General features: G+C 40.3%; 1 protein-coding gene, 1 long non-coding RNA gene and 1 other non-coding gene across 3 annotated transcripts in view; 2 read left to right on the top strand and 1 right to left on the bottom strand.

Annotated features, from left to right (window-relative positions):
• Window positions 1–22,470, top strand: part of LOC110016566 (uncharacterized) — a 173,392-nt gene that overhangs the window by 28,577 nt on the left and 122,345 nt on the right. The gene's annotated exons all lie outside the window — the stretch shown is intronic.
• Window positions 5,005–5,076, top strand: trnah-gug (transfer RNA histidin (anticodon GUG)). The gene has a single exon. It is a non-coding gene; the product is annotated as a tRNA-His (tRNA).
• Window positions 18,309–19,544, bottom strand: LOC110013709 (uncharacterized). Its single transcript, XR_002288856.3, has 3 exons — window positions 19,264–19,544; window positions 18,687–18,780; window positions 18,309–18,542 (listed from the first exon to the last, which is right to left on the bottom strand). It is a non-coding gene; the product is annotated as an uncharacterized LOC110013709 (long non-coding RNA).

Raw genomic sequence — 22,470 nt, forward strand, 5'->3', positions numbered from 1 at the left:
ACCTGCTGCTCGTCTGCTCTTAACTGTATGTGCTGTAAATGCTGACAACTGTCATAATCCCTGTTTGAGTTTTTATGCTGCACTATATGCACCGGTTTTAGAATATCCCAATTGTAAGTTACAAAATCATGAAGATAAAGGATTTTTAAAATTGGTGTCACAGTCAGGATAGCTTAATGATCTTAGGAAATTGAAAACTGATCATGTACCTCTGTTTTATCTTCATTTGGTGCAATTAATAGTCTGTCAAACTGAATCAAATCTTGCAGGAAATCAGGTTGAAACTAGTTTAAACACTTAGTCAGTTTCCCCTCTTCTGTCTTGTTGGAAAATATCAAAAATAAAACTAGATTGTCAAAAACATTTTATTTATTGGTCATCTGCCTTTGAAAAAAATTAAAAAAAGAGAAAGAAACATAAAAAATATATTTTTTATTGTACAACTCTGAGGCTCCAGCTTGTCAAGATCTCCGTGATCCTTCTCACTTGATGTTCTCAATTCCCTGTAGGATAAAATAAAATAAAAACAATTTCAGGAATCCAATATGTTGAATTACCTTTAAAAAAAGTTTTATAATTGATGAACACTGGTAAGAAAAAATATATTTGGATAACCTCACATAGTTGAAAGAGAACAAGTTATAACAAAGTTATATTCTGTAATTGTGCAGAAATTTCTGATACAGAACAAATTTACTCCACATTTGGGTTCATGTTAAAAGTTATTTCTTTGATTATGAATTTAGGGATGATTTAGAAAACAACGACCAAATCTGCAGGAGATACGCTGAGAAAGATTATCACAGAGAACAGACGTAACTATCATACGGATGATCAATCTATTGCTTTGAGAGAGAAAAAAAACTTTATATTGAGAAATATTCAAATGCTCTTTAATAAATGTTTCACAAAGCATCAGAAATGTTCAGGAGGGTTTTTGATGAGGAAGGATCAGTGATGGACATTCTTCAACTGTGGTACAGGTGGGGTGGTTCTCCGTAGTTGCTGGTCCTGCATGGAAGACGAGGGAAATATTGTATGTAGTATCGTGATTCAGAGATGACATCATTCAGTGATGACATCATTCAATGATTACATCATCAAAGGATGACATTATATGATGTCATCCTTTGGTGATATTAAATCATGTCATCACATGATAACATGCAATGATGTCATTTTACATCATGGCATGATGGGATTTAAATGCATAAATACTCCCCAGAGATCAGCATTCCTTCAACTCAAGAAGACACAAAGAAAACAAATCAGCTATCAAGAATGAGAAAAATGATGCAACAGGAAGAAAAAGTTACAAAACTCTGGTCCGATATTGTTGAAAATGAGAGTGACATCGTCCTGGACGACAACTTTTATAACATGATTGTCTTCCCTGAGGAAAGTTCCAGAGAGGAGACCAGTCAGGACTCTCTCATCCCCCAAGACAATTCATCTCAAATCTCTGATGGTGACAGGCAATGTAGTCAGAGTGACTTTGAAGCTGATCTGGAGGTCAACAATATGATGTCCCCTGACAACAGCTACACCCATGAGCACAGTCTGGACTCTCAAGACAATTCATCTCAAATCTCTGATGGCGAAAGGGAATGTAGTCAGAGTGACTTTGAAGGTGATCTGGAGTTTTACTACTCGATGTCCCCTGACAACAGCTACACCGATGAGCACACAGATGAGCACAGTCTGGACTCTCCCACCCCCAGAGAATATCCATTTGGACCCTCTGATTCAGATAGTGAGGATGACAATTCAAGTGATTCTGATTCAGAAGACTCACTATCAGAGGAGTCTCAAGAAGAATCTGACGTCAACGATCTTAATGGATTGATCTCACAGCGCAATAAGCTATAAAGCTGTTTAGCTAAGAGGGAAAGGAACATCGCAAGAAAACTGGACCTCGTCAAGAAATATGAGCAGGAGGCACTTAAGGCTGATGAAGACTGGTTGTTTTCTGAAAAAAGTATTGAGCAGGAGCGTCACATTAGACAAGAGAGTCGAAAGGAAATCAGAGAACTTGAGGAGAAGATCCAAAATGTGACAGAATTCCTCAAGGGGGAAAAGAAACCAAGCTACTCAAAGGGTTACAAGACAGTTTTAGAGGAAACAGAAATGGTCACAAAACAACTGCTTGAAATCAACAATCTAAATTTACACATGGAAGATCAAATTGGAAAACAAAAGGAGAAAAAAGAAAATCTTGAAATTCAGGTGGTAGAGATGGTCTTTCTGTCCAACTTAGCAACCAATAGAATCAGCAACCAAGCAGAGACAATTGTGTGTGTATCTCAACAGAAGACATCAACCCAGACTGAATTTTATGGACCTGAAAGTGCCTCTGGATTGAACCAAATAACAGCCTCAGCTTGTTTGGAATCACAAAAAAGTATTTTTACTATTGGAGCTGCACCTAAGAAAACGACCAATAGGAGAGGAAAAAACAAGACCATTAGCCCTAAAGCAAAGCCGGACGCCTTTTCTCAACTGCTAGACACACTGAAAGTGAATCCACCACATCAGTTCAGTTGGGTTCCATCAGAAGAAGAGGCTGTTAAAATCAGCAGCCAGGTTAAATCCAGTGGGTGTGCACCTCAGGAAAAGTCTTGCCAACAACAAAGTTCTTTTCCAAAGAAAGTCTCGACATCGGACAAAGTAAAAGCCTCCTTGTTGTTAGAACCTAAGAAGACTATCTTTACCATTGGAGCTGCACCTCAGAAAACAACCAATAGAAGAAAAATTAAGAGCATGTGCCCTAAAGCAAAGCCGGACGCCTTTTCTCAACTGCTAGACACACTGAAAGTGAATCCACCACATCAGTTCAGTTGGGTTCAGTCAGAAGTAACGGCTTTTAAAGTCAGCAGCAATGCAAGCAGCAATGCATAGGTGTAAATATTAGACAACATTAGTTAGTAGGAAAATAAATATTTTAGTAATAAAAAGGTGTGACAGGTTTTTAAATGAATTTATATTGAATTATTTAATATTAAAAAATGTTAGTGTTTTTTACTAAGATAAATTTAAGTTGTCATTAATTTATTTTTAAAGATTTATTTTTTATTTGGATGGAGAGAAACAAGTCTGAAGTTGATAAATATTTGTAAGTCTTTGTTTTTATGTATTATTCATATATTCATTTAGTTAGTTTATCTCTGTTTGACTTGAAGTTTCTTATGATCTTTGTTTTAAAAAGTATAAATATAAAACTAAAAAAATAGATTTATGTACAAATATACAAAATTGTTAGGATATTGTCTCTCAAATTGAAAAAGATAAACTCATAAATATCTCTACGTACAGAGATTGCTTTACAGAAAAATATAGTGATACATGAAATATCCAAAAATATATAGAGATAAAGTTCTTAAACAAAATATGAAAAATATTTCTGGACAAGCATACAAATATAAATACAGAGCCCTCAGTAAACCAACGTTAAAGGTGTGGAGGGGTTTGGGAGCTGGAGTGATTCTAGGAGCAAAGATGTCTGGGGCTAACTCCCCTGCTTTTGTTACCCATGGCAGACAGGTCCAAAGTGACGAGCCAGGCCAAGAGCGGTTCAAAGCTCCTTCATGAGAAGGAACCATGAAGTTCTTATAATGTTGCCTGAATTGGTGCCACCCCAGCCCCACTGTTCCATCCCTTTTAATCCATGCTGCCTACTTAAAAAGGGATGAATATGTAACATAAAGACAAAACAAAACAACCAGTGAGGGATCAGCAATAAATGGCAGCTAGGCCATTTATTACAGGTATTGCACCAACAAAGAGGGATAAGAAAACAAGGACATGAATGAAGGGGGGTTAGGAAATAACAAATTGGAGAGCATGGCTATTTCAACAACAAGGGAAAACAGAAATACCACACAAAAAACAGCAAACTGAAAAGAATCTGAAACGTAAAGACACAAAAGAGAAGGTCAACACCAGGGCAAAAAACTCCAAAAGTAATAAATGAGGGCAAAACCAGGCAAGATGAGCTAAGGCAAACAACAGAGGAAGGCTGACACAAAGAGAAACCACCCAGGAATTTCAGCCGCCCCTAGTCCAAGGAAACCCGAGCGTTTATATGCTATATGTCTTGTGGGGTCCAGATGACCCCACTCCCAATGTTAAAGGGCCTTGGATAGCACAAGGTAATAAGGTAATCACTATGTCAAGAATAGTTTTTGTGTTCCTTTGTGCATTAGTGGGTTCTCTCCGGGTTCTCCGGCTTTCCCTAGATTCTAAAAAAAGATTTTTTTAAAGTAAATTAGAGGCTAAGAGCGCCATCTGCCCTCACCATCACCTCTACACGCCACTCGCCCTCGCTGTGCATCTACGTGTCCTCTTTCTGTTAGGCTGTCTGAGCTGTATGTGGCTAAAACTGATAGTAATAAAAGTATAAATAGTAGTTAGTAATAGTAAAAATATAATAGTACTAATAATAATACTAATATTAATAATAATAAAATATACATATCAACTATATAATAAGCAATTAATGATAAATAAAATTAAAACATAAAACAAATAATCCAACAAATAAATAAATAAAAAAATAAAAAATATCAGTCACTAACATATATAGATCATGAACCAAATTAAAGCCGGGCAGTCTTGTGGGTTTTCTCCCAGCATTTCAGTTTCCCCACCGTAATTTTTAGTGATTGGCTAGTGACTGATAAATACCCCCTCCCTGAATCGCCACCTTATCGTGGTGGAGGGGTTTGCATGCCCGAATGATCCAAGGAGCCGGTACCTTGGTGGTGTTCCACCTCAAACTGGTCCTGGGAAACGGGCCAGACTAAGGGCGATTCAACCAAAAACCTTTTCATTACTAGATCCACCTACTCCCCCTAATAAGAGTTACCAGTGCCCCCACCCTGGAGCCAGACTAGTTAGTTCTTGTCTGGTGGCTTTTAATTGCTCTGGGGCAGTGGGGCCTGTGTTCTGACAAAAAAAGCTCTGGAGAGCAACAAAGACTAGAACTGTCACCACTATCACTTGTCAGCTGTGATCGTATAGTGGTTAGTACTCTGCGTTGTGGCCGCAGCAACCCTGGTTCGAATCCGGGTCACAGCAGGATGTTCAGAAATTCTGCAGGATCACTTTCTGTAAACATACAATGTTTGATCATGAATTCCTTCAATGCTGAAAAACCTTACATCTTCTTGTAGCAAAAATACATCCAAGATGCCAGAACTTGGCTGTGTGGACTCCTCTTGCCCAACAGCTTCAGTCTGTTGGACAAGCCCTATCCCAACTGAAAAACAGATAGTCTTAAGAGTATTTGTTGTGAAAGATGTAGTTGTGTCATACAGATTTTTAATGGTTTTATTCCCTCGAATCCTGTGGACAGTGCAAGTGCTGTTCATGCGATCAGTGCTTGTTCCCAACCCGGTTGCACATTTTTTTCCTGCAAAAGCCTATGTAACTGAAGGTCTAAATTGTGCTTTAATTAGAATGTGGCTTAAGAGCTCCGTCCAACAGCATCATCGGTACATCAATTTACAAGGGAATACTTCACAAAACACTTATCATACGCACAACAATCATAGCTTCTGCTTTCAACGACTCTAAAGGGAACTCTCAAACACACATGTACTCTCCTTATGATTGCAGCCACTCCTCTCTACGACCCTCCACAGGCATGGATAATCCAAAGAGCCACAGCAGCCGTACAGGTGCACATGCTTTTATCTTTAAACATCTATGGCCTTTAGTCACCAAGTTCCCATCCAAGTGTCACAGGAACACACAATTCTGTGCATTTGAATTGATCTCACTGTCAGATTGTTCTACCGGTGAACATCTGAATAAATAGTTAACAACATGTGCTACTTATGCAGTTGGTGCTTTACTACCTTCTTAGAAGGCTTGCTTTAAATTCACAGTCCCATTCCCCAATAGACACACACATTCATACATTGCTAAATATTGGCGCCAACCTGAAACTACCAGGACAAAAACAGGATTAAATGTCTTGCCCAAGGACCCTTGGACAGATGGGAAGGCATGGTGGAAATGAGCCTGTTGTATTTGTCTTCATTTTGGTGTCACTTTCAGACTCAGTAAAGACAGCGGCAGTGTAAAGTCTTCTTCTTGAAGGTGTGTTTCTTGTCTCACACCTTGGTGTACCAAGATCTCTATGGTGTTTTCTGTATGGTGAGTAAAGCCAGTTTCTGGCTTTACACGCTGCTGACGGACTGACGCGCCGTGCCCGCCGCTCCAGTCACGCTGCGGGACCTCTCATGCTCCTTGTTTTAAGGCAGTGAATGGAACTCCTAATGTGTGTTATAAAGTACACTATGGTTCAATCTATTGCTTTGAGAAAAGACCTTTATGTTGAGAAATATTCCAATGCTCTTTAATCAAGAATGAGAAAAATGATGCAACAGGAAGAAAAAGTTACAAAACTCTGGTCCGATATTGTTGAAAATGAGAGTGACATCATCCTGGACGACGACTTTTATAACATGATTGTCTTCCCCGAGGAAAGTTCCAGAGAGGAGACCAGTCAGGACTCTCTCATCCCCCAACACAATTCATCTCAAATCTCTGATGGTGACAGGCAATGTAGTCAGAGTGACTTTGAAGCTGATCTGGAGGTCAACAATATGATGTCCCCTGACAACAGCTACACCCATGAGCACAGTCTGGACTCTCAAGACAATTCATCTCAAATCTCTGATGGTGACAGGAAATTTAGTCAGAGTGACTTTGAAGGTGATCTGGAGTTTTACTACTCAATGTCCCCTGACAACAGCTACACTGATGAGCAGACCGATGAGCACAGTCTGGACTCTCCCTCCCCCAGAGAATATCCATTTGGACCCTCTGATTCAGATAGTGAGGATGACAATTCCAGTGATTCTGATTCAGAAGACTCACTATCAGAGGAGTCTCAAGAAGAAACTGACGTCAACGATCTTAATGGATTGATCTCACAGCGCAATAAGCTAAAAAGCTGTTTAGCCAAGAGGGAAAGGAACATCGCAAAAAAACTGGACCTCCTCAAGAAATACTAGCAGGACGCACTTAAGGCTGATGAAGACTGGTTGTTTTCTGAAAAAAGTATTGAGCAGGAGCGTCAGATTAGACAAGAGAGTCGAAAGGAAATCAGAGAACTTGAGGAGAAGATCCAGAATTCTTCAAGGTGGAAAAGAAACCAAGCTACTCAGAGGGTTACAAGACAGTTTTAGAAGACACAGAAATGGTCACAAAACAACTGCTTGAAATCAACAATCTAAATTTACACATGGAAGATCAAATTGGAAAACAAAAGGAGAAAAGAGAAAATCTTGAAATCCAGTTGGTAGAGATGGTCTTTCTGTCCAACTTAGCAACCAATAGAATCAGCAACCAAGCAGAGACAATTGTGTGTGCACCTCAACAGAAGACCTCAATCCAGACGGAATTTGATAGACCTGAAAGTGCCTCTGGATTGAACCAAATAACAGCCTCAGCTTGTTTGGAATCACAAAAAAGTATTTTTACTATTGGAGCTGCACCTAAGAAAACGACCAATAGGAGAGGAAAAAATAAGACCATTAGCCCTAAAGCAAAGCCGGACGCCTCTTCTCAACTGCTAGACACACTGAAAGTGAATCCAACCCATCAATTCAGTTGGGTTCAGTCAGAAGAAGAGGCTGTTAAAATCAGCAGCCAGGCTAAATCCAGTGGGTGTGCACCTCAGGAAAAGTCTTGCCAACAACAAAGTTCTTTTCCAAAGAAAGTCTCGACATCGGACAAAGTAAAAGCCTCCTTGTTGTTAGAACCTAAGAAGACTATCTTTACCATTGGAGCTGCACCTCAGAAAACAACCAATAGAAGAAAAACTAAGAGCATTTGCCCTAAAGCAAAGCCGGACGCCTCTTCTCAACTGCTAGACACACTGAAAGTGAATCCACCACACCAGTTCAGTTGGGTTCAGTCAGAAGAAGCAGCCGTTAAAGTCAGCTCCAATGCAAGCAGCAATGCATAGGTGTAAATATTAGATAACATTAGCTAGTAGGAAAAGTACTATTTTTGCAATATAAAAGGTGTGACAGGTTTTTTTTAATGACTTTATTTGAAATTATTTAATATTAATTTTTTTTTGTGTTTTTACCAAGATTAATGTAAGCTGTCATTAATTTATTTTAGATATTTATTTTTTATTTGGAAGGACAGAAACAAGTCTGAAGTTGATCTTTGTTTTAAAAAGTATAAATATAACAATAAAAAATATATATTTATACACAAATATACAAACATGTTAGGATATATTGTCTTTGACAGACAAATAGAAAGAAAGACTCAAAAATATATCTACGTACAGCAATTGCTTTACAGAAAAATATAGTGATACATGAAATATCTAAAAAATATATAGAGATAAAGTTCTTAAACAAAATATGAAAAGAGATTTATAGACAAACATACTCTCAATGTTTAAGTGCTTTGGATAGCACAAGGGTAATAAGGTAATCACTATGTGCAAAAATTGTTTTGTGTTCCTTTGTGCATTAGTGGGTTCTCTCCGGGTGCTCCGGCTTTCCCTACATTCCAAAAAAGACTTTTTAAAAAGTAAATTAGAGGCTAAGATATGGAATTACGTTTCTGCCATAAACTGAAAGGGCGTAAAGACAACTAAGCAGGCGTATTTAGGAACTGAGTGAGTGAACCTTAAAACCGCGCAGGCGCAATTCTAACTGAGAAGTGATCTTGCGCGGTCAATTCCTTTTTGCGCGCTCATGTGGATTTACGCTCAGTGTTAAGGGGGCGTTTTTGTCACTTTTGGGGCAGGAACCTTTCTGGTTGATCTGATTGGCTGAAATTTGCATGGCCTATCGGCGAGGCAGAGGGGCGGGAACTTCATTTTTTCAGTGCGGGGGGGGGGGGGGGGGGTTAACAGGCGGCTCTTGAGCTGCGTGCGGCTCTCTGCCTTTTATCATATTTTCTATATTCAGTACTTTCACAACCATAAGGCCGTGAAAGAAGACACCCCCCCCCCCCCCCCCCCCCCCATTGTACAAAGGAGCAGATATGTGAATAATGCTGAACAACTTCATTTGGAAACCCTGGAAATGCAAAGAGACACGATTATGAGGCATAGTTTAAACTGCAGCTATCAGCTACGCGGAGGAACACGGGAATAGAGCAGCTGCAGTTCGGTTAACTTAGATCTTCACAGATTCGGACTTCCTGCTTCAATAACTCTTCTGATAAACGTTCAAATGTGTCAGCAAGTATCTCACTCATTTTGTATTAACACAGAGAGTGAACTACAAAAGCATTTTTAAAGAAAAAAGTTCGTTTTTATTGCCTTTTAATCAGAATATCTTTAAAGCTGTGAACGCAAACAGAGCAGCGAGCCGGCTGCCAAGGGAGCGTCAACAAAGTGCAACCTCTGTGAAACAGCATTAAGTAAAAATCAGTGAACTTTTAAAAACTGAATAAATGTCTATATTTATATGAACTGGTAATGAAGACTCGTCAGCATAGTCATGCTACATTATTATTTATTATACTTAATTTTGTTAGAAAGTCAACCTCCATTTTATTGCTTATAGTTTTTAAAATTTAATAAAGATATGAATCATAACATAAATGCACAATAGCTCTGAAGATACTAACGCTTCTGTCACCAATTCTCCTGTACTGACTAATCATGACCTTATTGTCCTACTGCAACAAAGATTATGTCATAATTCACGTTGTTTATTGTTAGGAATTTTTCATATTAAAATATTGATCAGATATGGTCAAAATGCTCAATGGCTTTGAAGATGCTGTAGTTACTGACACAAAACTTCCTGTACTGACTAATCATGACCTTATTTTATTTTATTATATTTTCCTACTAAAATAAAGATTATGCAAAAAAAAAAATTTCTGGCATCTTCAGAGCTATTGAGGATTTTTGACCAAATCTGATCCATTTGTAAATATGAAAAATTCCTATAAATAAACAAAGTGAACTATTGACATTCTTTATTTTAGTATGACAATAAGGTCGTGTCAAGTTACTGATAACTTTAGTCATGATTCATATCTATTAAAATTTGAAAAAGTATATGAAACAAGATAAAATGAAGATGGACGATCCTACAAAATATGTATTGTAACAATAATATGCTTTATGATCATTTTATGATTTTTTTGTAAGATTATTGATTTTTACACAGAGGTGTTTCACAGTTCACAGAGGTTGCACTTTGTTGACGGTCCCTTGGCAGCCGGCTGCTGCATGTCTGCATTCACCGTTTGAAGCGAACAATTCTGATTAAAAGGCAATAAAAACGATCTTTTTTTTTTAGAAATGCATTTGTGGTTCACTCTCTGTGTTAATACAAAAGGATTGAGATACTTGCTGACACATTTGAACGTTGATCAGAAGAGTTATTGAAGCAGGAAGTCTGAATCTGTGAAGATCTTTCTAACTTATCGAACCTCAGCTGCCAGAGAATCTAAAATAATGAATCCATGGTTCACAATTGAGGACGCTGGAAAACCAACTCCGACAAGACAAGAAGACGCAGCAGCAGCTGAGTTTCCGCGGAAAAGGAAAGACCTGTGTTGGAAGATCGACTCGAGGCTCAGCGCTGCTACTTCCACTTCCAGCAGATGACCGTGAAAAGCTGATCATCCTCCCCCCCTTACCGGGACGCAGCGCCGGCAAGTTACTTCTGGACTGCAGGACTTAAACTTGGCCTGAAGTGTCTGCTGTCACTGTTCTTTGGAGCCGCATAGCAAAGAGACAGACTCTGATGATGAGGAAAGGGAAGCCGGCGTGTCTGATAGATGTAGCCCAGCTGTTTCAGATGCAGAAGATGAAGACTTTGATGGAATAGAAATGCTGATTGATGACTGAAAAAATAAATCACAACCAACTCAGTTTTGCGCTCGCTGCCTTTTTTAAACACACACCAGCATGCACGTTTCACCAGTATGTGTGTTAACGTTAAATACAGAAAAAAACACTCAAAACTGAAACGGCGCCGTTTAATCCAGTGCTGTTGTAAGGAGAGGAGGGGGTTATGAGAAATAATATGGCTTTTTTACCTGGGTCCATCTGTCCCCTACCCCTTCCCTGGTGGGGGGTGCGGGCCCCTTGGCGATGGCGGCCGTGTCCCTTGGGTGCCGGCTCCCTGGGCCCGGCGGTGCTCTCTCCGCACGGTGGGGGGGTTCATATTACACCTGAGCCGGGGGTGTTCGTGTCCCTGGGGGGTGGGTCCTGGTCCTTGCCCCTGGACGCTGGGCCCCGCCAAACTTCCAACATGGCCGAGCCTGGTCGGGCCATATTTATAACATCCCTTGTGGGCCGCCCTTTTTTCCCCGGGGTTCCCCCCTCCTGGGCGGGGGCGGCGGGCCCCTGCCTTGCTCCTACCTGGACCAACCGTGGGCCGGGTGGGTGGCTGCCTGGAGTGCGGAGCGGGTCTCCCTTGGGGGGTCCTGGCTCGTACCTGGGGTCGGGGCGGGGGGATGCCCGGAACTCCTGGGTGGTGGTGGGGTGCTCGTCTGGGGCTGTGGGCGTCCCTCTCCGGTGGGGCCCTACGTTGGGCTCTTCCGGCGCGGCGGGGGGCTGCTTTCCTGGCTGGGCTGGGGCGGCGCTCTCTTTCCCTCTGCGCCTCCCTGCTCTCTGGCTCTGGGGGCCTCGCGGCGGTCCTGCTGGCCCTGGCCTGGGTGGCGGTCTTGGTCGCCCGGGGGGCGGTTGTTCCCTGCCTGTTCCCGTGTGGCGTTGGGGGGGCTCCGGCTGCCGCTGCTGCTGCGGCGGGGGTATGGGTGTGGGGGTGGCTGGGCGCTCCTCCTCCTTCTTTTCACATTCCACCATCCATTTTAGAAGAACATAAACACTCACCTGAGCACAGGTGTTAGCTCACCTTTGCACTAATAGTTTGCATGATTGAATGAATGAAAGATTTCACACTAGTTGGTTTAAAGGCATAGGTATGCGTTCGTGAACACTATCTGTTTTGTGTGCATGTTGACATGTGGACATTTTTGCGGCTAGCAGGTGTGTTGATAATATTTGAGTGTGTGTGAACAGGCCCCGCCCTTTTTGTACTACATTTGAACCGTACCGTAACGATAAACAACCAGTAAACCTGCCTGCTCTATGCTGCTTCATGGTCTTACCCCCCTTCCCCTCCTATTATCACCCTCCTACCCCCCCCCTCTCTCTAACGTCCCTCTCTCTTCTTCCCCTCTTTCCTTTTCCGTCCGGTCCAACACCAAAGATTTTCAAACATGATTGAAATTAATAAAGTTTGGCCTCAATTACAAAAGGGGTTTATTCAGACATACCTTTGGTTTGTCTGAAGATGAATAACCCCTCTTGTTAAAATAAAATATGTCCAACACAAGAGGCCCTCAGCTCTCATCTGTTTGCCTAGCTGTTGGACAGGACAAGTTAGAAAAAAAAAAAATAAATAAATAAAAAAAAATAATAATATGGCTTTAATTGTGTGTCTGTCTGGCAGGTCAGTGTGTGGTGTGGCTCTTTGACTATCAGAGTTAGAGATGTCGGCTCTTTGTGTCAACCCCCCCCCTGTTAGAGGCAATCATAGAAAAAAAAAGCGGATGTAACGTGGATTAAAACATTAACCAACAACCCAAAACTAAGGTAAGAAAGTGCAGCGGGTTTTTCTGTGCTGTATGTTTTTCTCATGTGAAATTCACTGCATTTGTTATCGTTTTAATGCTTTTAATCCACGTTACAGCCGCCGTTCGATTTCTTTTAAAGCCCCAAAAGTCCCGCCCCGCTGCTTGGCATGCAAATTTCAGCCAATCAGATCAACCAGAAAGGTTCCTGCCCCTAAGTGACAAACACACCCCTGAATACCGCCCCCAAGTGACAAAAATGCCCCCTTAACACTGAGCGTAAATCCAGGTGAGGGCGCAAAAGAGAATTGACCGAGCAAGATCACTGCTCAGTTAGGATTTCAGCCGTTCAGTTGTAAAATACGGGGTCGCTTAGTTAGAATTTTACCAGCACGGTTGTAAGGTTCACTCACTCAGTTTCTAAATACGCCCGCTTAGTTGTCTTTACGCCCTTTCAATTTTTGGCATTTATGTAATTCGATACTAAGAGCGCCATCTGTCCTCACCCTCACCTCTACAACCACCCGCCCTCGCTGTCTGCATCTACGCCTGGCTGTCTGAGCTGCATGTGGCTAAAACTGATAGTAATAATAGTAGAAATAGTAGTTTGTTATGGTAAAAAATATAATAATAATAATATTAAATTATAAAATATACAAATCAGTTATATAAAAGGCAATTACTAATGACTAAATAAAATAATAAAAATAAAATAAAATAAAAACTAATGAAAAAAAATTACATAATATACAAATATCAGTCACCATAATATGAATTGCTTTTTTTTATTGTCACATGTACAGCCTTTACAGTGACATACAAGATGAGTTGTTATTGTCACATGTACAGCTTTTACACTGACATACGAGATGTGTTCCAGTGCAACCGAACAAGATCAGACGTACAACAAATACACATATACAGTTCAGAGTTGACTGAGGCTGGTGCTTCGTGGGATGCGCACCTTGAAGATGGGTGTAGCGTGCAGATGGTCCACGATGGGGCGGGGGGGGGGGGGGGGGGGGGGTTGGTGACAAAAAAAGTCAAGTCATGTGCTCAGGAGGGTAGGGAGGATGGAGGGGGGGGGGGTCCTCCATGAATCTTTTTTTATTTGATTTAAAATGGTTTATTTCAAGCCATTAAATAGAAATAATACACAAAAGCAATACAATCATCAGTTATACATTCATACAGTTACTAATCAAACTTAGGATAATTAGACATATTGATAAATATTGCTTGAAAGGGAGTGGAAGGAAGCGAACTTAATCCCACCCCGTTATACTATAACCATATTGTTATATCCGGTTCCTAGCTTTCATCAGACAGAATTAAGAATCATAAAGTATCAATAAATCACATGAAAAAGATGAATTACTTAATTATTATGTAAAAATATCTATCTCAGAAATCAACATGGCAAATGCAGATCAGTTATATGAAATATATGCAGATTATGTTACTTATAAAAGTCATTCATATGATTAAAAAATAATACTATATCAGTAAAATACACAACACTGTTTCAGAGATTTTCATAGCAAAATTTCATCAAGTATCAAAAGTTAAGAACATGTGCAAAATTATGTTACATTAGAAAAGATTTTTGAATCAATTTATCAATTTTTGGAGCAAGTGAAGTGAAATTCATTAAACGTCGATCAATTTAACAATTTTCAATAAGTGATTGATCATTTGTTTTACTTTTTTTTTTATAATAAATTAACGCTGTAAGGGGAAAATAAAAAGGGTCCATAATCTGTCGATTGCCCAAGGTTGGCATTTCTTCTTCTTCTGATTAACAGCCGTTCTTCTGGGTTTAAATAGTTTATTGTTCTCTTCGATGTTATGTCTGCAGACATTAGATTCAGGTCCATATCCTTTTTCAGCTGATATCAGCGGCGCAGAAAGTTGAGGTCAAGTTTTCTGCAGGTCAAAAACTCTCTGCTGAGAATCAGGTTACGTTAGACTTTTGGAAAAAGTGATGAATCTAGGCGTCATATTTCTTGAAATTATTTGGCTCTTTGATTTACTGCATGTTGTCTCAGACAACTGTGATCAAACACTTCTCATTGTCCTTCATGTTGTTCACAACCTGAACCTTGGACCGGTCCGGTGGACCGAGTGGTTTGACATAAATCCTGCAGCCTTTAACCCAAGTGTTCTCATTCTGCTTACGCTTCCTGAGAAGCCGTGCATGTTTGGCGATTTCAGCATTCCTTCTGGTCAGATGGTCGTTCAGATAAGCAGTAGATCCTCTGAGATTTTTACGTTGATTCATCAGAGCTAGTTTGTGTTTTTGATTCACAAACCTGATGAGGATCGCTGGTTTATCCGTCTCCTTTCTCCTGGGGAGCAGGTGGCAGGTCTTGATGGTGTTGAAATCCAGGGAAACCCCTTTAGACGTGAGAAATGATTCCATTTGGTGTTCCAGAGACTCTCCACCGCTCTCCGTTTCAGCACTGCTAGCTACGCTAGCGCTATTAGCATTAGCAATTCTAGCTCCAGCTGCATTTAGCTTTGCCCGAGGTTTGATCGGTTTCCCCACAGTAATTGTTAGTGATTGGCTAGTGACTGATAAATATCCCTTTCCTGAATCGCCACCTTATCGTGGTGGAGGGGTTTGCGTGCCCGAATGATCCCAGGAGCCGGTACCTGGGTGGTGTTCCACCTCAAACTGGTCCTGGGAGACGGGCCAAACTAAGGGCGATTCAAACAAGAACCTTTTCATTACTAGATCCACCTACTCCCCCTAATAAGAGTTTCCAGGGCCCCACCCTGGAGCCAGACTAGTTAGTTCTTGTCTGGTGGCTTTTAATTGCTCTGGGGCAGTGGCCAGTGGGACAGTGGACAGTGGGGCAGTGGATAGCAAGCATGTTGTCCTGAAGGCCCCCCAAAGCAAAGAAACTTTTTCTGCACTTCCTCTTGAGGCTTTGGTTGCTTGTTGGTGATCGATGTTGTGGCAGGACGATCCACGGTGGGTCACTGGCTTTATCCCCCTTTGGTTAGACGCTTCACAGTGAATCACTCAATCGTCTATCTCCAATGAGTCCCCAATCCCCAGAGAAAACAACAAAGAACTCCTTCCCTGTGTCTTTGTGGCAGAAGAGACATTCCCACTGCAGAGAAACCCGATGCAGTCATTCCCTGGGCGCCTCCTTTTTCAATAGAGGTGCATATTTAACTACGTCCTCTCACCAGCCAGGCTGCTAGTGAAGAAATCCTTCTGGATGCTCTCTCCACAGTGGGTTCTGTATTGACGCCTGACTGAAGATCCACAGCAGAGTGGGAAGTTCTCGTGTTCTGCACAGCTTCATCAAGTCTTCAGCACCACAGGAACCTGCAGTGATGAGGCTGTGGAAACTGAAGACGAGCTGCTGCACGAGATAAAATAGGTGGCTGCCAACAGAGAGGCTCTCCAGCTGAGAGACTCCTTCATGATCCACTTTCCTGCAGAGGGAGCAGACCCATGGCACCTCCAGAATGGGGTTTTCTGTCCTCCAAGGACGGACAAACAACGGCTCTTTTGAGAGCCATCCAGAAAACCTTTAAGAGCTTGATTCTCTCTTTTTCACAGTTTTTATTCCAAACTTTTAAAGTACTACATTAGTTGAAAAGGTAAGAGATTAAAACAGGTTAAATAGTACATATGGACTTGAGCAGACCTGTCCCCTTCCTCACAAAATCCCAATACGATAAATGCAGGACACTGCTCAGTAGCATAAAATCAGTTGCCAATGATACATGATTTAAAAAATAAATTATTAAAAAAATGGCTTGAATCCAATTTAAATAGTTTTGAAATAGAAATAACATCTTTTAAATACTATCAGTGTGGTTTTAGGACAAACCACAGCACAGAAATGGCCCTTGTTAAAATAGTAAATGATATTAGATGTAACCTGGCATCTAATCTGGCTTCTTCAATTTCTTCTGACACACTCCCAGTGTGTCAATGACAAACGACAGGATAGACCCACGGGCCACCCCCATCATTCTGCAGGAAACATTAAAATACATGTCAGATTTTTTTGCAAAGTACACATTTCTGATATACTAAGACAGGAGAAGAAAAGGTTTTTTTATACCTCAGAAAGTCTTCATTCCCTACAGAAAGGATGATGTCATCAAGTAGCTGACTGGTGGCTTCTGTGGCAGCTTTCACAGCAGCGTCAAAGAGGGCTTTGTAATCCGTTCGAGGCTCATCTTTACTAATACCTCCTCGTGGAATTGTTTTGCTGGTTTGGTCGGCCTCGCCTACATGGCTGCATTTACCTGCCACAGCCCAAAAGCCCAGATGAACACGTTTGTGTGTTTTTTGTTTTTTTTTTGAACGAAATAAATTCATGCAGGGTTTGATCAAAAATATTGGCAACATCTATTCTGGGTGCAGGGTGACCACTGTGGGTTGGTGCCATGCTTCTCTCTGACAATTGTCCTGTTGAATGAAATAACTCAACTCAACTCAACTTTATTTGTAAAGCACTTTAAACAGAACAAGGTTCACCAAAGTGCTGAACAATACAAAAATTAATAAAAGCACATGAAAATATAAAGCATAAAACACATAAAATAGGTCCGAATTCGAACTCAGTTAAAAGCCAAAGTGAAAAAATATGTTTTAAGAGCAGATTTAAAAATACTGAGTGAGTCTATCTGTCTGAGGTACAGGGGCAATTCGTTCCAGATTTTTGGTCCGAAGACTGAGAAGGCTCGGTCACCTCTCAGTTTTCTCCTGGTCTTCGAGACGACCAGCTGGGTCTGATTTGTTGACCTAAGGACGCGGGGGGGGAGTGTACACATGAATCAGGTCAGACAGATATTTTGGGGCGAGTCCATGGAGACATTTAAAAACAAATAGGAGAATTTTAAAATCAATGCGTAAGCGAACTGGGAGCCAATGAAGAGATGCTAAAATGGGAGTGATATGTTCTTGTTTCCGTGTACCAGTTAGAAGACGGGCAGCTGCATTTTGGACTAACTGCAAACGAGCAAGTAATTTCTGGGAAAGCCCAACATAGAGAGCATTACAGTAGTCCAAACGTGTGGAAATAAAAGCATGGATTAAAATCTCAAAGTCATGGCGAGAGAGGAGAGGTTTAACCTTGGCCAGTTGTCTCAGGTGAAAAAAACTGGATTTCACCACTGAGTTTATATGAGCATTAAAAGTTAAATTGCTATCCAGTTTCACACCTAGACTTGTTGCTGTCTGTTTCAGGTGATCATTTAAAACGCCTAAGTCGACATGTGCCTTAGAGACGTCACTTGGACCAATTAGCAGAACCTCTGTTTTTTCCTGGTTTAAGTGCAAGAAGTTACATGACATCCATGTCTTAATGTTATCAAGACATTCTAATAACTGGTGAGCAGAATATGCTTCTTCCTGTTTTAACGGTATGTAAATCTGACTGTCGTCAGCATAAAGGTGGAATGAAATCCCGTGTTTGCGGAGAATAGACCCAAGTGGAAGCAGGTACAATGAAAAAAGAAGAGGCCCCAGAACAGAGCCCTGAGGTACGCCACATGTGAAAGTTGCTCTACGGGATTCTGCACGTCCAAGACGGACACAGAAGCTCCTCTCATTTAAGTACGATCTGAGCCATTCTAAAGCACTACCTCGAAGACCTACCCAGCTTTCCAGGCGAAATAAATCTTATCCTGTATGTTTGAGTTGACATGAATTTACTGGTATTTTCTATTGTATGTTGCTCCTTCTCATTTTCTGCTTCTGTTCTTTCCCTTGCAGCTTAATGTTTTCTTTGATTCCTTTCCACATTCTTTAAATGTCCACTTGAGACATGGTACTGTATAAGTTTCCCCGTGAACCATGTTACCTTCGGGCTTTGCAGAAGAATAGAGTCCAAGGTAGCCTGAGGTGAGTTTCTTTTCTTTTCGGACGTTGGGAAGGATTGAGTTTGAACATGTTCCACTGGCACAGTCAAGACATGTGGGGGTGTTTACATCTGTGTAAAAATGACACAAGTTAATTCACTACAGCTTTCTACTCATTTCTCTACCAATGAAATCAGGCCAAACATTTATTTAGTAATGACTTATACTCCAAAATAGATATTTCCTTTAAATCTGCCAGAGTAGTCAACATGCACCTGCAAGGTTTTCCAAGGGAAGGTAGGGGCGGATTAGATTGATGTATGGCTCTGTGTTGCCCAGTTCTACCCAGTTACTGTGACTTTAGAAATCCTGTTAATGCATCAAAAAATAGATGTTTTATGAAAAATATTTCTGCTTTCACACCAAAAAGCAAATTGTGGATTCATCCAAATGGATTTTGCTCCATAACTGCAATTAGACAAATAAAAAAATATTGCAAATGTCTTCATGACTGTTAAAAAAGTTAAACTTTTTATATTTGTAGTAGCAGGGACCTGCATTCAAAATTGGTAACTCTGTGATCCAATCCCCCCTCTTTTTAAAGGCTTTGGTTTGATGTCTAGGATTATACATCCTAGATCTACCTTCCTCACAGTACAGCCTCTACCACTACATCATCCAGCCCGTTACTGAATAAGCTAACTCTAAATTATTTTTTATGATGTCTAATTTTTTAAGGCATTTTAATGGGTTTTAAGAATGACTCTGTCTTAATTATTTTCTTTGTCTCTGATCCATTCTTTTGTTTTTACAACTTTTAATATGTCCAGTAGTTCATTTTGCTCATTTCACCTGTAGAGTGTGAAGGATTCTTCCGAGTGTCTCTCTGGCAGCTTTCAAATTTCCCGAATTCAAGTTGGCCTTGATGGTTCCCATACCCTCTGTTATTATCCCACGTCCCTCCAAAAAGGCTTCAGAGCGGAAGTGATGTGGGGCACTAAAACATTCATCAATTAATTAATTAACTGACCAGCAACACATAGCCAAGATCTAATTTTAGGTGTTTGCCAAATCAATTTTAAAAAGAAAAAATTGAACTAACTTCACTGAAGGAACCACATCTTCCTTTCAGTTCTGAATTCATGAAGCCCTCAAGAGGCCATCAGCTTCCAGGGGCAGATGCAATAAAATCCCCCAGAACATCTTGCAGTTGACACCAGTTTAGCAACTGGTTTAACTTTCTTTCTTACAGATTTACAGTCTTAATTAACAAAGAACACTGCTCTCAGACTCCAGGCTAATTTGAGCTTCCAAAAGTCTGTTCTCACAAAAGTTCTTTCAGTTTCACTTCCACAGAATGTCAGGTTTCTGCTTTCTTTGCTCTGCTATTTTAGATATAAAAGCAAGGTTACAACAATTCATATTGAAAGGATTTCATGTATGACCTTCAGAGCTGAAAAAAATGTAATTGCTTTGAATTTGTTTTTATAAAATTTGTTTTCTATTTGCATCATGCTAGGTTTTTGGTTTTAACCAGAGGTAATAACCTAACCCAGGTTCACTCATATTGTAGAGTACAATTGTAATCTAAAGCAGTGTTTTTCAACCAGTGTGCCGCGGCACACTAGTGTGCCGTGGGAAATGACCCATTCATTCACCGATCTAAAAATATTTACCATATCCAGGATATCAGCTCTGTGTTCATCCATTCATTAAAGTGTGCCGTGGCTCAAAAAAGGTTGAAAAACACTGATCTAAAGAACAAAACTAAACAACAATGTGATCAGATTACTCCTTATTTTTTATCAAGAGCTTCTTCCACATTCATGTTTTCAGAGAACAACTGGGTATTGAAAATCTACATCTATCTAAGTTTCCCTTGAAAACTTGTCTTTCTTTCTGTCTGATGATCTTTAAAAATTTTGGATGATATTTGCATCAGAGTGGAGAAAAACCGGCTCATGGGTGGAGAGCACACAGGTATGTGAGAATGTGATTCAGAAGGCAGGTCTGACGTGCAGCAGAAGGTGGAAGCTCTGCAGGGAGAGGTTCCTCGGAACCTGGAAGGAACATAAGACATGCTCGATAGGAATTCATGAAACCTTTTCCCGTCCGTCTTTGAAGTTAAACCAGGTATCGGGTGAGTGTTAATCATACTATTAATATGAATCTACCTACAGTAGAGAATTACCATCATGTCCTTTATCTGCTGACATTAATTAAATCTTCAGTTGTAAATGCCTCATATTTGTCTTCTAAACCAATAATTGAATTGAATTCTAAGCTAGTCAGGTTTTCTTACAGAATTGTCATAGACTTTACATAATTTCCTCCTTGTTTTCACACTATGTATTAAGTTGGATTCTTTTTTCACAGAGAGCAGGTTGGCAGTGATTGCCACAATCAGATACGTTCGTAGATTACAAGATGCTTTGTGGTTGTTGCATATTCTATCACCACATCAAACAAACCCATTAGTAGCCGTTAGCTGCTTGCCGTGTAGTAAACCACCTACAAATAGCTGTCATAAATAGGACTTTCTTGCGTTTTTATCTCTCCCAATAGATAAAGTAAGAGGTGTTAGTTTGATTATACAAACAGATGACTACAAAGGAAGCTTTCATAAAATCAACTAAGTACAAAGCATGTATTAAAATGACTCAACACAACTTGCACAATAGCTCTGTTGAAAAGCACTTAAAGATCTTTATAGTGCTTTGACAATTGCGTTTCAGTCCTGTAGTTATTTTTGAAAAGGACCGTATATACAAATGATGGTTTTAGCACTGTATCAATGACTACAGAAAATGCGTCTTTATGTTATAGACATACGCCACACAATGTAATCTAAGATGTGTGGAGGAATGGCACCAAGAATGTTGGCATGTTTGTATTCTGGAAGATGGAACCTTGAACAGTCAGGGGTGATGGGAGTTCTGTCCCCCCCCAAAAAACATCAAATTTCCTAAAGAGAAGCAGTCAAGCCATCCTAGCCAGTGATAGCCGATTCTGATGTCTATCCATTCCATGGCAAATTTTACCAACAATTTTACTAGAATTTGTGATGAAGAGGTTTTGTGATTTCTTACCCATCCTTTTTTTTTTACATTCTTTACATTTTGTTTCAGACTGTTTTCTTTGGACTTGTTTGTTTTGCAGTGTAAAAAGACAAAACTCACCATATTAGCACAATGGCATTTAGGTTGTACCTGTGTTTCCTTGAATTGTAAAAATATTAGGTTTCATTTTTCAATGGTTACCATTGCCTAAAGTATTTTTAAATTATATTCTACCCTAAAACATAATTCATATATGTTCCTCCAGTCACTCGCTGCTTTCACTATAGATCACAATGTCATCTGCTAACATCATAATCCACAAAGATTCTTTTAGTGTGTCCATCACCCCAGCAAACAAGAACAAGCTTAATGCTGACCGTTGATGCAGCCCCACGGCCTCCTACACAGCTCCAACTGTACTTCTCTGCCAATCCAGGCTTTCTCAGACAAACCACAGTTCCTCTCTCAGTCTCCTGCCATAGACTTTCCCCAGATCCATGAAGAAATAATGCAGCTTTGTCTGACCTTCTCTCTTCTTCTTCTTTAGAAGCTGCCTCAAAGCAAACATGGCTTCTGTGGGTGTGTTTCTTGACATGATACCATACTGTTGCTCACATTTGCTCAGTCTAGCTTCAACTGATATCCCCCAACCTTTCGCAGAATTTCATCATGTGATTTGTGCTTTATCCCTCTGTAGTTTCCACTTCAACTTTGGCTATGGGCATCTGTACCCTTCTCTCTATGCCTCAGCCATCCTCTCTTCATTAACTTTATTTATAAAGCACTTTAACACAAGCAAAATTAAACAATGCGCTGAAAAATTAAAAGCTAAACACAATAAAACCAATTTTAATAAATAAGTGTCCCACTTTTTGTTAGTCATACCTTTCCTTAAAATACACTCCTGAACTTCTTCAGTCAACCACCACATTTCCTTATTTGCTTTCTTTGATTTGGATGAGACACAAAGTACATTCCTCCTCGTCTTCCACCTAGTCTC

This window comes from Oryzias latipes, chromosome 2 (assembly GCF_053564925.1).
Source record: "Oryzias latipes strain Hd-rR chromosome 2, Olatipes_Hd-rR_3.1".
NCBI classification, from domain to species: Eukaryota; Metazoa; Chordata; class Actinopteri; order Beloniformes; family Adrianichthyidae; genus Oryzias; species Oryzias latipes.